This window comes from Diadema antillarum, unplaced genomic scaffold, assembly GCF_040938485.1.
Source record: "Diadema antillarum isolate AM-2024a unplaced genomic scaffold, OU_Dant_1.0 seq00000413_RagTag, whole genome shotgun sequence".
In the NCBI taxonomy this organism is placed as follows: domain Eukaryota; kingdom Metazoa; phylum Echinodermata; class Echinoidea; order Diadematoida; family Diadematidae; genus Diadema; species Diadema antillarum.
In genome coordinates, this window is record NW_027271399.1 from 1,486,704 (window position 1) to 1,500,196 (window position 13,493).

General features: G+C 37.0%; 1 non-coding gene across 1 annotated transcript; it reads left to right on the top strand.

Annotated features, from left to right (window-relative positions):
* Positions 1-1,699: 1,699 nt before the first annotated feature.
* Trnar-ucg (transfer RNA arginine (anticodon UCG)) lies at positions 1,700-1,772 on the top strand. The gene has a single exon. It is a non-coding gene; the product is annotated as a tRNA-Arg (tRNA).
* Positions 1,773-13,493: the final 11,721 nt, after the last annotated feature.

Genomic DNA, 13,493 nt, shown 5'->3' on the forward strand with positions numbered 1-13,493 from the left:
ACTGGATGACGGCAGGCTTCGAGAAATATTGGGATAAATGCTCGTATCGTGAAATCTACTTACAAAAAAAAATATAGACTTCCTTTTCAATTTATTAGAGAAAAACAAAAGGTTTTGCAGTCAGCTCAGGAAAAACAGCGATGAGTTGTAGACCTATATTACACCATCTGGACAATCGGTTTCAACTCATACGGACCCACATTTGGTATAAACGATAAATGATTTCATGTGAAAACGCAACACGCAATATGAGAAGGTACATTGTCGTACGAGCCTAATATGCCATTGCCTGACTCAATATTGACTAAAGAGGTATTGGAAATATTGCGCGGTAAGCTCTTTTGTTTGAACACCCCTCTCCGGTTGGCAATCCAATCCATCACTTTTCTCTTTGACCACACCTACCAACATTCTCTTATTAGCTGTCTTTCGACAACAGAAAACCTCATTTACCCCAAAGCCTAATACTTTTACATATGTACATAGAATATCACACAGACGTATATAATATATATATATATATATATATATATATATATATATATATATATATATATATATATGTGTGTGTGTGTGTGTGTGTGTGTGTGTGTGTCTTTGTCTGTGTGTTTGTGAAATTTTATAAATGTATGGGTTTTGGAGTATAAAATTAAGCTTTTCTTTGATATTTAAATGTATATCAACTTGATTGAAAAGAATATATCAGTTTTTGCATTTGAATTCTTGTTATATATTACGAAACCACAATATTCATAAAGGTAGTCGACTGCAGTTTCATCGCCACTTTATTACCACCCTCAGTTTCACGCAACCCATGAGATGTGATCATCGTGCAATTCTGATGAATTGCTCCTAATGTAATTTCATTATATTACATCAGTAGAAAATATTGATAAAAACGTCATTGATAAAATCCCAAATACACAGCCAAAGTATGCATACAGGCAGTGTTGTAGTGTTGCTATTTATAAAAATAATACTTGAATTGAACTGAATTGATTAAAAAAAAATCTTACACTTGTATTGTGCGTCAGTTCAAAGAAAAAAAAACAGTTGACCACTATATACAGTGTCTCTATTATACATTGAAGGACGTCGCTAAAAGCAGGTGGACATTATAGAGTAGGACCGGTGGTAGGGTCTACTGCATTATCTGATTATCATTGTGTGATAGAGACCCTGAAACATGAAATCCCCCATTATTGACTTACAACACTTTTCTAACAATCTCTGATTATTATTTCATTGGAATTTACTTTTTCTATCCTTTATTAGCTGTTGTTGTTTTTTTTACTCTTCTCTATGCCAAGCGTCACTTGTGCTTTGGCAAACTGTGTCCTTTAAATGATTTGATGGAAGTTTTTTATCATCGTATCTTTTGGAGAAATTACAAAGTGGTATCATCTCAAGCACCAGCAATAAGTAAACACAGCAGTATAGGTATTGGAAAGCTCTATACCCTTCTCACCTCAACTCTTTTTCGCAGTGCACTATGAGATGAGACAAGTTGTTGTTGTTGCTGTTATTGTTGTTGTGCTTCTTCTTCTTCTTCTTCTTGTTCTTGTTTATATACAGCATTCATATTTCAACTTAATAGTAACAGCCATCAATAAACACAACTGTGATGTAGAGGCTGGCCGATTGGTTGAATGTTAAGTGTTTCGATAATACTTCTCGCATGCCTACTGAAACAGCAGATGGCCGCGTGGCCTAATGGATAAGGCGTCCGACTTCGGATCGGAAGATTGAGGGTTCGAGTCCCTTCGTGGTCGGTATCATCTTTTGCTTTTTGTTTTTATTTCGCTAGTGAGTCTTAACCCTAACTAGGCCGGGCTATTTAGGTAGTTGATAGAGCCGGGGGGCTCCTAGGCCCCCCTCCAGATCTCGGCCGTCGACCGCGCGATCGCGACGAAAATTGGCACACACATTGCCTATGATGTCATGTAAAATACCATGAAGTTATTTTTTCAAAAAATCATCATTTATGCTAAATTATGCTAATCTATGCATGATGAAATTGTGATATCAGAAAAAATTCTTAAGTATTTTATTGTTTTTTGGAATTTCTTATGTATTTCTCTGTTTTTTCGACTTTATGTTTTTCATTGTTTTTTTCGATGAAATTTGTCCGCGACATCGCTCCGAACAAGAAAACATGTTATTCATTGATTTTAATCAATAAAACACCCAAATAATCATGCTTTTATGAAATTTGCCTGTAAGCATAGCTTGCATTGAAATTGTACACGAATTAACGTTTTTGAGCAATTTTTGGTCTGACATGCATGTACATATTTATGCGTAACTTCGGAACCACGCGCCCGGGCGTCGCAAATTTGGTGTCAAAAGATGCGGGAGACTCGAAAGAAAAAAGTCATGAAACGTCGCGGCGATAGCTTTTTGCGATTGCGATACATCGCGCGGAATGTCGAGGGGGGGGGGGGGCTCCGAGCCCCCCCCCCCCCCCCCCCCCCCCCGGCCTAGTTAGGGTTAATGGGCGTTTAACATGGAAGCGATTCGCCAGTTGTTGTTTTTTCTATTTTGCAATTTTCGCACTTTTGTTCGAATAGCAAAGCTCCATTTTCATTTGAAGGACACACTTATACCTCTCACAGACAAGGTGATAAAACCGCTAGAGTAATTCAAAAATAATGTTATTGCTCGCATTTTGCATTAAATTGTTTGATTGATTTCTATCATTTTGATTACAAAGTCTTCTATTTTATTCATAAAGACAGAAGAGAAAAAAGCCACTCGATATTAGAGTATCGGAATTGCCTAAATAGAGGACGACATTTTCAAATCATTCATTTTTCCCCTCCTAATTCTACTTATAGCATTCAAATCTGATAGCACTCACACAGAGGGTTCTGCAGATTATGGGTCATTATAGACGAGAGAGGAAGAGAGAGATAGATGAAAAAAAACAGCATTCAAAACGGATGGCAACAAGACAAATGAAACTTCCTGTGTTTTACAATGACATCCTTATTGTTCATGCGCAAGTTATCATTAACTCACGGTAACTACAGTATGTATACACACACATGCACACACACACACACACACACACACACACACATATATATATATATATATATATATATATATATATATAAAATAGCATACATACTTATGATACAGGCCGGCAGTGCATGACAAAAGTTATAGTGCACGCAAAATATAACGATTGCAGACGATAACCCACTATCGATTTGATATCGGTTTTTGCTCCCTCATTTTAATCATCGAGTACTGAATCCCGCACCTCATCGACGCGATTGCGCCATAACCGCGATATGCTTTGCTCGATATTATCGTTATTCTCGATTCTCGCTGGCTATGCCGGCAACTTATCTGTGTGGGACTAGACTTTCAGCGGTAGATTTAAACATGGAAGCTGAAATGAACAGGTTAGCTACTTTTACAGAGACTGATCTATATAAACAGTATCTTAGATAATAAGGACACAAAGGACGCCATCAAATACGCCCTACGAATTTTGGACTCCTGCTGTTCTGAAGAAGGAATCAATCCGACGGATCAGTATTGAGCAAGTCAACCCAAGATTTGTGCCGCTTTCTCCGTACATTCTACGCGGAAGTGCGCTGTTGAAATGGGCAGCGTGTGTACGGTATACGCTAAGCGCTCTTTGATCACGCTACGCTATGGACTTTTACTACGACATTTACAACACACTCTCGGAATCTACATGTGCAGCAATGGTGACTTCAATGATGCCTGGCACGAGCCTTGTGTTTAAATCCAGTAGATCCCTAATCCTACAAAACATCATCCAGTCCTGGTCCTGGACCCACAGTGCAGTAAGTAGGGCGTCTAACGTGTTACTGTTAGATCCATGGTAGACCTACACTGTATTGTAGGGTCAAGTGTGTTAACGTTACCTCTGTCGCTCGTAAGTGACGTAGATCTAGTAGAAAACGTTAGGCCAGGGCCCCTTGACCTAACCTATCGTAGGGCCTAGAAAACGTTAGATAACCACGTAGACCCTTGCCTCTATAGTTGAATTGGATCTTCAGGATTTTGTCTACACAGGTTCAAAGAAACTGGTATTATTGCTTGTCTAGACACGTGTAGACTCTTAAATGATCTAGGCTTTCGTATTTTCTCAATTTATCTTGCCTGGGTATGTATGCTACTTTATATAACACATAGTGCATGACATCTTATTGCACTATAACAAGTACCAAGCACCTCCAAATTCTGAATTTGCCCTCAGGCAATTATATTCAATTCGGCCTGCGGCCTCATTGAATATAACTGGCCTTCGGGGCAAATTCAGAATTTGTCGGTGCTTATATTGTTATAGTGCATTCAGCCTCATGCACTATATATATATAATATATATGTATATATATATATATATATATATATATATGTTTTACAATGACATCCTTATTGTTCATGCGCAAGTTATTAACTCACGGTAACTACAGTATGTATACACACACATGCACACACACACACACACACACACACACACATATATATATATATATATATATATATATATACATGTGTGTGTATATATATATATATATATATATATATATATGGTAAAGAAACTGGGTATTTGCGGAGGGACGCATACTTTAAATTCCATCCCGACACCATCCTCGTCATTAACATAGTTTTAGTCAGTGATGGAAGAAGTCGTAAAAACAAAAGCAAACAAATGAAAAAAAGGGAAAAAGGATTATGCCGATTCTGATCAAGTTAATAATCACACGTGCTTTCTTCCCAATCTCCGCACCATTCAAATTTGGCGTATTTATAACGTTCGGTATATTTATGCCTGACCACGCTGAACGATAAGTATCATAATCCTCCATTTGATACCTCATAACGATGTTACTAAAAGAACGGTACGCATATGCATCTTATTACCCAAAGTCAACAGGGTAGAGTTTTTTCATGTTATGATTATGCAAACATAGGAAGTAAGGCCTAACTATAATAGGTTCTTGTGTTCAATTTCGTTAGTCGGCCAATAAGAATATGAGTGTGTTCAGTTTTGAAAATTTTGGTCGTGTACCAGCTCTTAATCATTAGAAATTCCAATGTGTTCGTGTCTGTTCTATTTATTGAGTAATATCAACTAGACTTTGTTTGGATACACATTGCTTACTTTGAAATTGCATTAAGGGAATATTTTTTTAACCCGTTCTTTTTGAATTGCCATGGACTTTGAGCAGTATGCATATTGTTATGACATTTTCTGCGCCAATCCATACTCAGAGCACAGAAAGGATTAAGTATATTTCTTATCTGAATGAATTCATGTTACTCTCCAAGCGATACTTATCTCATATTGATATTGACGACGACGTGGAAGAAATAGGGTGAGAGATCGGAGAGCTATATCACATGGCAGTGTCTCATATAGAAGCGCATTAAAGCTTTAGACTTGGTGTCACGTGAATGTCAACATATATAATATATATATATATATATATATATATATATATATATATGTATTCGAATATCCTTGCCAATGTGATGCGTCTCCCCGGCCCTTTTTATTTGACTGGGTTTTAAACAGTGTTACATTCTTTGACCGAATATTTACTAAAATGATTGATCGAAATATGAAGCTGAATAATAACTTTCATGGTTGCGACTTCTTCCATTAATTTGAATATCTCCTCAAACAGGTCAAATGAAAAAACACTCAATTGCACGAAAAAAAAGAAGTTATCGCAAACGCTTTGATTCAGTATTCACAACATCTTATCCTTTGCAAAGCTCGCAATCTTATTTCAAGCACACACATGAATGTTGCATGGCATGTACTAACATGCATAATAATGGAACAGGGACGGGGTACTCATAAATTTATTAAGCGATAAATGACATCCTAACCTGGGAGTCAATATTTTTCCAATTTAACTTTGAGAGTGAGAGGCGGTTTCGTTCCTGTGTATTTTACTACATCGTGCTTACTAACGCTGCAGCTTTTGTTTGCTTTATTCAAAACTGGGTTATGACTCTTAGATCATAAATACCAGGCCAAAAGGCAACGTGTAAGCCTTTATTCAAGACACGCCTTCCATCCTTTTGTTATCACCCCCCCCCCCAACAAAAAAAAAAGAAAGAAAGAAAGAAAAGAAAGAAAATTTGAAGGTCTCCTAGATTTAACATGATTGTATGCTATGGGTATTTCTTTCAGCAGACATTGTCAACACAAATCATAACAAATTAATGATTTAGAATTTGAATTGTGACAAGAGCTAATAATGCGTTAAATAATTCGTAATGATCTTACACTCAGGTAGATTGCATAAAATCGTACGCAATTGAGACAACATCATGACAATTCATTCCATCTTTGGAGTGCCTTCAGCAACTTGTTTGAATTCTGCAATTGAGGCAAGACAATGGAATGACAGGCGGGTGTCTATTGGAAGATTATAACATATGCGGGTAAATTATCACAGCCGCTGTCGCTTCCTGGATCTACAATATCATATCCTTAAAATTCACATTCGCTCATTAAGGTTTTCGTTCGATTACTTCAATAGCGTTATTTCGAATAGCCCTGACTAAGTACTAACAATAATCGCGAGCATTGAGTTGTTTATATTACTTGCGGATTTGTTATATCCAAGACATTGTAATCCTTCAAATCAACACGCCTGGATCTGGTTCTCAGCAATCGTTATTTTCTACCTGTACTCTCTAAAAAAAAAAAATGACTGAAAATGTTCACTGTTGAAGGAGTGAATTACAGAAAAGAGTGAATTTAAAGTGAAATTGGAGTGAATTTTTAGTGGAAATTTCCATTTTTAATAATTTTGGAGTGACCCTATCAGGGATCACTCCAAAATCTTCGAGTGATCCTGAGGTCACTCTAAAATGAGTGAAAATGAAAATTTCACTCAAACTCACTCTTTTCTGATATTCACCCCTTCAAAAGTGAACATTTTCACTCGATTTCTTTTTCTTTTTGAGGGGGGGGGGAGTACATTTAGATAAGGTCTTTACAGAGCAACGTCACATCAGTGAATGAACAGATACAATAATTAGTAGAGCCTACGCACGTCAGTATAGCCGTATATCTATAACAAATTCAATGCGCAATGCCAACCAGCCGCAGACTTTGATATTCGGTAAAGAGCACATTGTCCGCCCTTATCATCTTTGCAAACAACAGTTGGTACGAGCGCGTGGATTTCAAATGACCTTATAATGCAGCTATGCCGTATTAATAATCTACAACCTTACAGAAGGAGAAGGATAAACTACCATCGTCTTAGTGTCTGTCATAATAATACCTGAGACTGTAGCATCAAGAAACGCAGCATCAGAAGGACTATTTTGATTATCAAACCTGATGTCAATTAAAATTTTTATCAGAGGATGAATAAAACACTGAGGGAAACAGAGTGCGTCATTTTTTGAAGCGGGGAAACTTGTGACGCTTTGCTACTACAGTATCATCTACCGCAGAATGCACCGCTATCAATACAACAGGATGGACATAGGTTGTGTGTCTGCTCTGTTTCTTCTGCTGCAAGTGACATTTTTAGGCATTCAGCGTAAGTTGGCTTTTGTTCTTCGACTTTTTCTCTATTGTTATTTTGTTTTATTTTTTCTCTCTTTTCTACTTATGAGGGGGGAATAAACTGTTCATGATAAGCCTATTACTTTTTTTCAAAAGCAGATGCCAAATGTGTTTGTATTTTGCAAGGCTGATGAATAGAATCTGCTCCATGATAATATCAAGCTTAAGGATAACTTGACAATACCTCTATTAAGATTTGGCTGTTATGCAGTCCAAAATTCACTCGTGATTAAGTGAGTGTGTGTGTGTTTGTGCTTGTACAGTAAAGGATGGGCAATTCAAAGCTCCAAAAAACTAATTTAAAGGAGTCTCTATGTCACTTTTTTTTGTCATCTCAGATACTTAAAAAACACTATGATGGGTACTGTATACAGATTTGAAATTGGTACTTGCTACCTTAAAACTTTGGATCAAAAGCGGTTAGGTGACATGTTGTTGATTATTGTTATGCAAGGTTTAATTAAGATATATATATATATATACATATACATATATATGTGGTACACACACACACACACACACACACAAAGGGGTTTTCAGCGGGATTCGAACCCCAGACCTCCGGATTACTAGACCGGTGTTCTACCGACTGAGCTATAGAAAGCCCTAGTTCGGTGTTCAGTGTGTTCGGTCCCGATGAAAACCCGTTTTCTTCGCTCAAAGTTATCACTAAATATACAGTGTACATGGGTGATTAATTCTGTATGTACATAAATATGAACAAGTTTCTGTATACAGCTCAAGATGTTTTAAGTAGGCGCCCTATCATATAAAATTTTAATGTTGTCAAGATCCTAGCGTCTTTTCTATGGTTTGAAAAGTCACCCAATAGATTTGTCGGTTTCAGTGTCACCAAAATGTATGAAAATGAATCAAACTTCTTTGCTCTGACTGCAAGAGATGTAACAGCCATCAAAACGTCTTTTATACATATCATTATTTTTTCCCTTATAGGTTACCTAATTCAAGATTGTTTGTTTTATGCTTTTGCCTGGTCAAAGAGATATAGTAGTTTCTGAACAGGGTTCAGGAATGGACGATCATTAATACCTCTTTCTTCTGTTTTTTTTTTTTCAATTGCTTCGAAATTTATGACATTATGCATATTACATCATTAAAGCACACCTCCTCAAATACTCGCTCATGTTTTCCTCATACATTTGACTCATTACCTACTGATGAAAAACATATGCAGAAGAATAGACATCACTTTGCATATTTAATTTTATCACTTGATTATTTGGGTGACTTTTTCACATGTTTGAGAAAGTGATGGCTTATATTTTGCTATTTTCAAGTTGCTGTAGAATTTACCTGACAACGGGCAAATGATTTAATTTTCCACTATCTACTCAACATTGCCCTATTATCAAGGCAAACTGCTAATAAGTAAACATTGCCCATGTGCCCTCCACAGCAGTAGTTTGCAATTAAAAACAAAAGCGCTGGCGTTAACGAGTGATTGTTCAAAGTCTCTTGTGTCGGATTTCCTCACCTCTATATTCGTATCGCAAACAAGTATGACAAGTACAAATATACAAAAGATAGATCACGCGTGAAAACGGCGTTGACTTGATAGTTTTCGAGAAGGCGTTTTGTGGGAAAACGCTTCGAAAATATACCAAACACACAACATTCATGATATTAATAGGTTTACGTTAAAGGAAACCAAACCCAAACTTTTTTTGAGTGAAAGCAGCAATTTTAGTAGTCTTCACATCAGTGAAAGTTTGAGGAAAGTCGTAAAATTGATTCAAAAGTTATGATTTGTTAAAGTTTCAGTGCCGTCTTTGGCACAAGGATAATGAGACTGCTACGCTTCATGACGTCAAAATGGACAATATTCATATTTTAAACGAAAATACAGCGTATTTTCTAGTATGATTTAAAAGCCTCTTGAGTTTACTCTTTCAGAAAGCAGGAGGAATACTATTACCCTTAGCATATGTCAGTAACAAGTCGATGGATTATGTATGCCTACTTGTTGTGTAAAAAGGCATGTTGTAGAATCCGAAATCCAAAAATAAAATAGGGTTCGTTATTCCGGAGGTTCGTTGATCCGAAATGATACAGGGTCCTTAACGAACCTTCGGAATAACGAGCTTCGTTTCATTTTCCGATTAACGAACCTTCGGAATAACAAACCTTATTTCATTTTCGGATTAATGAACCTTCAGAATAACAAACCTCATTACAATTTCGGATTAATGAACTTTTGGAATAACGAACTTTCGGACTAAAGAACCTTCGGAATAACGAGCTGTAACCCATTCATATTTGGGGTTTGGTTTCTTATAAACACCAAGCCGTTACCGGCACTAGATGAAGTCTTAATTGGCATCAATGGTACTGTTTGCCATTAGGGGACAGGGATTTTTTAAAAAGTTCGAATATCACATTTGATGCATATGTGTATATAGATCAGTTGTTTGATAAAACATCCTGTCATATAAACATTTTGCAATTAAGCCTAAAGTAAATAGATGCATTTTTTTCTTGTTTCTTTTTCTTCCGTATCCTACGAACTTTAAAAGAATCATGATGAACGAAGAGGATGTTATCAGCAATCATATCGAAAGTATGCTAAAGGGGACGTGGAATGTCGCACGGTGTTGTGTGGCGAGGGAGGGTGGGGGGGGGGGTGTAGTGGTGATGGGTGCAATGGACCTTGACCTGGGCAGTTTTAGTGAGTTCAAATTTGTTTTTCAAGATAACTTATCAACGAAAAGTCATCATTTCTTTCATTTCTTCAGGATTACAGTCGCAAAGATTTAAACGAAACCTCGATTCTAATTGCTCTCCGTTAATATCCCTCTCCTTCTCTTCTTTCTTGTTCGTTTATAATCAATTGACCCTTTATGTGCCGAAGAGTAAAATGTGCACAATTTTCACACACATACCCATGATTGGGTAATATAATGTAGCACGAAGAGAGTTAAATATCATCAAGTCTGTACGTTTTCTATATTATAGTCTTCGTCCTGTGTAACCCTTCTTTAGAGTGTTTTTCTTTTTTCTTTCTGTTTCCTTCTTCCTCTTTCTTTTATTTCTCAAATCCCTCATCATCTTCATCAATAATTATATTATCTTCTTTTTTTCTTTCTTTCTTCACCGTATATAGTCTTTGTTTTCTTCATGTCCGATGGTACGACAAAAAAACTTGTACCAGGTGACATTTGTTTCATGTCAGTGAACTAGCCGGAGGTTAGGAATTAATTCACTCTCACCTCATGATCTTTCTGCCCTCTCAAGCTTCAGATACTCTTTTTTTTTTAACACGACTTGTTTTGTTTAACAAAGGCTGTAAGCAGAAAGAGTGACCTGAGTCGAATCTTTGGGCGAAATATTAGGGCAATGGAATGTCAACTTTCAATAACAACACCATCAGAAATGTCAGAAATTATGCATCAAGTAGATTCCTATATAACGACATAAGAAAAACCTGTAAATGTAATTCCGTCTCTTTCCATTTTATCTTTCTTTTTTTTCTTATACGTCTTCTTCTTGTGCTTCTCTTTCTTAATTAGTAAGTTTTTCTTTTATTCATATTATCTATTTTCCTCCAAGCGAAGCTCAAAGCATTAGAGATTTAGTAATGCATAAATGTGATAGCATCCTCACACCGATATCAAGTCACAAGAATGTTTGATGTCTACACTTCCTTTACCCTGTATGTGTGGGTTTTTTTCGTGCATGTGAGTTGACTTATTCTAATATTCATCACATCTGTGAACAGTATATGAACTTCATCAATGAGTTCATTTCCATGTGTCCAATTGTCCATATTACTAGCAAGTGCTTTTGTATTATAGAGTAGATTAATCCCTGCTCAAGAAGAGTACAAAAGACTAAATAGTTCATCAAAATGGACTTCATTAGAGTTTTCTTCAAAGTATCTAATGCATTGTGATCGTAGGTATTGAAAAGTACTCGACCTCATTTACAAATCTGCTTAGATTCCACTGCCCAGAGCTGCTCGTTTGGAGAAGGCCTGTGTGAGTGGATCACCTCAGATTCGCCCGTACGATGGAAGAGTACACAGGACCAAAGTAATCCGGTGACAGGTAAAAAAAAGAATGTACACACACCCAACCACACACACACACACACACACACACACAATGTTAAACTGCAATTGGGGTCCTAAAATAATGGTCGCTATAAGCGATTATTTACTATTTCAAAAGTCGAATCGTTATAACCACGGCGTCAGCAGTATTGGTGGTGCTGGTGCTGGTCGTGTCCCGTGTCATATGTGTGTGGGTATGAATTCTAATATTGTCCTAATATCAATAACCCCACGTCTCTGATAAAAAGATATTCAAGTTAAACAATAAGCAATGACACGGGAATGATAGGTCAATTAGAAGCACAAGAGTAGCATTTGAAATACTTACAATAAAAAGGTGTAAAAGCGGTTGCCTGTATTTGACACAGATGCAGGTCTACGGTATTTTTGTCCAGGCTGTGGAAATACTTTTTGTGTTCTCTTTCTCACATGAAATTTAATACAGATACACAGATATGATATGATACATCGAATTTCATTACATTACATTACGTTACATTACATTACATTACATTCCCGAATAAAAGTAAACAAAATAACAACACATGAATTCCATTGACACCATAATGTTACTACCTACTTCCATTCATAAAGAGGAAAAGGGAAAATAGTGATAGAGAGCAAAATCGAGACTGGGAGGGAGAGGGAAAGAATAGTATAGAGGCAGCAGCAACACAGCAGGAGTAGTGGTATAGAGGTAGTACTAGCAGTAGTAGTAGTAGTAGTAGTAGAAGTAGTAGTAGTAGTAGTAGTAGTAGCAGTAGTAGTAGTAGTAGCAGCAGTAGTAGCAGTAGTAGAAGTAGTAGCAGCAGTAGTAGCAGTAGTAGTAGTAGTAGTAGTAGCAGTAGTAGCAGTAGTAGCAGTAGTAGCAGTAGTAGCAGCAGTAGTAGTAGTAGCAGCAGTAGTAGCAGTAGTAGTAGTAGTAGTGGAAATAATAGGAAATAGTGGCAGCTTCAGGAGCGGTATTTGCAACTTGAGAAAAAGAAGACCTGTAGAAGCAATATTGTGCGAGAAGATAGTTATAGTCATATTGACAGAGAAAAAAAAATATGTGTGGTTTAAACTGTCTGCAAATTTACAGTGGCGGTAGTGGATGTCATAACAGTAAGAAGAGTGTTGTTAGTGAAAATTGTACAAGCTCAAAAACTGTAGAAGCAGTAATACTGGTGACCCCTATTTAGTGATTGCAGTACTAACATTTACAACAAATAGGACAAATTAACTTCTATCAGGCTGCGTTTTAAATGCCTCTCTGACGATGCATAGTTAATGTTGAACATTTTGTAAGATTTTTCCTTTTTTTTCCTATGGTTTTCTGCGCCGTCTTTGTGATGTCAGCAACGTTTTTGCACTGCACAGCTGTAGAACAATGTTTGTATTACAAGCATGTCTATGATATCCACTTTCGAAATTCGACCCACTAATGCTAATTAGTTACTTATTAACCTTCGCTATTAGGTACTGCGTCATATGCCTACGTCGACATACGCCCTGGCACGTACGGCAGAGCCGAACTGACGAGTCCCGCCATGTCTGCTGCCACCATCGACAGCTTCGAGCTCACCTTTCAGTACCAGATGCCCGCAGGTTTCCACAATGCACTTTGTGTTCTCACCACATCGAATGGCAGAGACTTCCTCAAAGTTGGCGATAACTTCAAAGGATCGGGTTCCTGGGAAGATTCTCCAAGGATAGAGTTGAAGTCAGATACAACTGCGGTGAGAGTGACTAATAGTAACTACCAGATTTAATTCATTCAAACTTGCAAATGTCGGTGGGTGTTTTCCCCTTTGATGCTATGACATTTTGTTTCAGCTTTAATCCTATGACGTGTAGAAT